Genomic DNA, 3,131 nt, shown 5'->3' with positions numbered 1-3,131 from the left:
GTTTGTGCTCAACTCATCTTCGTAAGTCAGATCATGGATCGAGGCGATGCGGATAGAGTCACTAAAGAAAAGACATTATACTAGACAACTACGGAGACGTTTGTGGCAAAATGCGCTTCAAACGTATGTCCACGAGGGGTAGACTTTTCAGACCGTGAGTTTATCAACTAACGAAGTGACTGTGAGGCTGCTATATCTGAAGTGAAATAGATCGTAAGAAATGAAGGAGAAATCGAAGGGCTATACAGTGGTTTGAAGTAATGTACCTGCACCAAACAGCGGATCGTATCATCTAGATTAGGCTGTGTAATGATGCCTTACGTAGAGTTAGAAACCTGATAAGAATATCAAACTGGCTAAGTAACGGACCTACGAGGCGAAGCTTCGTTACTCAGACTTATCGGTCATCCACTCTGGCTGAATCTCATCAGCTGCTATCTATAGCATAGCAATACTAAGATATGGCTGCTTGAAGTGCTGCACGAAGCTACTCCATGTCATACCTGCTGGAATGTTCAAAATATACAATCTTATTATTGATTACGACATTTTTTGGCACAGAACTGCTGTGCAACCATAGAAAGCATGAGAACTGAATTACCATCTGGTTACCTGAACTGACAAAAAATAACATATGTCAGGAGCCACGGCGTCCTGGGAACGAATATAATGATAACCGGCATCGAATACAGTCTGTCTATCAGTATCGCCTCGTAACCGACCGATCAATATTAATCTGAGAGGGCAAGAGGTAATCTAGCGAGAAAAGCACGATAGGGATAACGGAATATTTGGGTACTATCGGTGTCATGTGTTTTTAGCGTGCGCCTCGCAGCAAACGTTGCGAGATGTCAACGGCACTCGTGCTACCAGTTTCCATTCAACTTGGGTGTTGGAACGTCCAACCATCGCAGAAGGTTCGTCCCTGGTTATCATTAGGTTTCCAAAAGGTAGAATAAATGTCAGTTCAACATACTGAATAAAAATAGGAGAATAACTAACCTCTTTGGCCAGCAGAAGTCGAAAACGAGTGATTAGACTCTCACCGAACAGGAAGTAGTTGGAGCTGAACAGAAAATACCAGGAGAGCAACCTGAACCAGGGTAGGTCATGTGACCGATAGACAACGAGGCCGATATTGATGATCTCGTAGAAGCAGGCAAACTGAAGCAGTAACACCTGTGTATGGGGAAGAAATGAAGACATGAATGGAACGACCAAAGACGAGGACCCGTCAAAGAGGAGTCCAAGTAGTTGTTACTCTAAAATTTAAAAATGATTCAACTGTGGTACCCATCCAGCGTATGCCTGCCACACAACACGTCGGAAACACGGGGTCTAAGACACTGCCACACTACCTAAGCCTAGACACGAGCAATTGAAAACATAGGGTTGGATTCGAACCATGAATGTTTCTGTCAGTCATCATCATGGACAGAACGACATTAGCGTTCAACACTGATGTTTCGCTCCCGTACGACGATGGAGCAATTGAATAGGGTTGGATTCGAACCATGAATGTTTCTGTCAGTCATCATCATGGACAGAACGACATTAGCGTTCAACACTGATGTTTGTTTCCCGTACGACGATGATTTATTTGAAAACCTTATTGTGAACGAAAGAATAAGGGTGGAGAGGGAATGGACTTAGTGCTATCTTATTACACTCATTCCGAGGTGCCTACAACTCCAGACACTCATTCAGGCAATCTGGATAGAAACTGACAACGAGAACGCCACTGACATCGACTAGCAGCCACATCTTACAGCGTCTCAAACCTGGCACAGTAGGGATCACGCAATCTTCATCCTGGAAGCTGAGTAGCACCAACAGCTAGGTGAAATCAAGGGTTGGCCACCACTCTCCTTCCGCCACTCTGGACTGAGCAAGGAAAATGGCACTCTCTCCAGCAAACGATGGTTCCGAATATGTAATACATGGCCTAACCAACGCAGGTGCGGGACATATCCTTCAATGGAAGCTCCCGTTGCGCAACCGAAAACTCGCTTTCTGGTCACCCAGTTACGGATTGTCCGATACCAGTCCACACGAGTTATAATCCTGAGACAGTGACTGCTGAACATCTGAAGACGCCTCAGTTTTGCTGCTCGAAAGACTAAGTTTCAGCCATACAACAGAGCTCGTTGTAGCCTGACACACACGTCACATGAGACTCAGGGATACACCACTCAGACACCACAGGTGTCTCCAATTAGCAAACGCGACCCGAGCCTTGTAGGTTCGTGCATTGACTTCATTTCACAGCACAATCAGAACCAATACGACTTCGAAGATCAGCAAAACGCTCTACAACTTCCAATACCCCTCCCTGGATTGTAAGTGGCGTGTTGAATCACCGCATGTCCGCAAGCATGACCTTACACTCTATGGGTGGGCACAAAGTGCACACCAAAGAAAGGTCAGTTCGTCCAAAAACACCTGAGTCTTCTTCCCCTCGTCGAAGACGAGAACGATATCGTCTGCATATTCCAGTTCGACAAGCGTTTTGCCAGAAGCCATTGGAATGCCGGTGTTCTGAAGAACTTCCTGCGTTTGCTCCATTATCTCATCGATCACAAAATTAAATAGAAACGGAGAGAACAGACACCACTGGACACCGCGTTGAGTACGGAAGCCTTCGGAGAGCTCTCCGTATACTCTCCGTATACACGTCCGAAAGTCCGAGAATTCACAAACCTCCGGAAAATTACTTGATGTGCAAGCGTGTTAAGAACACATCGGTCAACCGGGCCGAACGCGCCTTGGAAATCCAGGAATACTAAAATTGTGAGTAGTTTGTGTGTATGACGTTCTAGCAACTGAGAGAGTGTGAAAATTTGGCCAACACAACCTCCATCAGGCCGGAACCTCACTTGCTGCTTGCTAGGCCGTGGTCCACGAGCCACCATAGGGCGACGAAGCACAAGTGACGCCAACAGTCTCGTTACAACTGGGTCCCCCTGTGGCTACCACTCACTTCGAGCCCTTTTTTAAAATAAGCACTATCACCGACTCTCCGCAGTTACCTGGGACTTTCTTCTATTTTCAAATGCAGGAAAATAATTCAGACAAGCACTGACTGGGGATTTCAACGCCGTCATTGAACAATACGGGTGGGAGGTCATCAG

Source organism: Opisthorchis viverrini (assembly GCF_000715545.1).
Source record: "Opisthorchis viverrini unplaced genomic scaffold opera_v5_700, whole genome shotgun sequence".
Classification (NCBI taxonomy): Eukaryota; Metazoa; Platyhelminthes; class Trematoda; order Opisthorchiida; family Opisthorchiidae; genus Opisthorchis; species Opisthorchis viverrini.
This window is presented reverse-complemented; position numbering follows the sequence as displayed.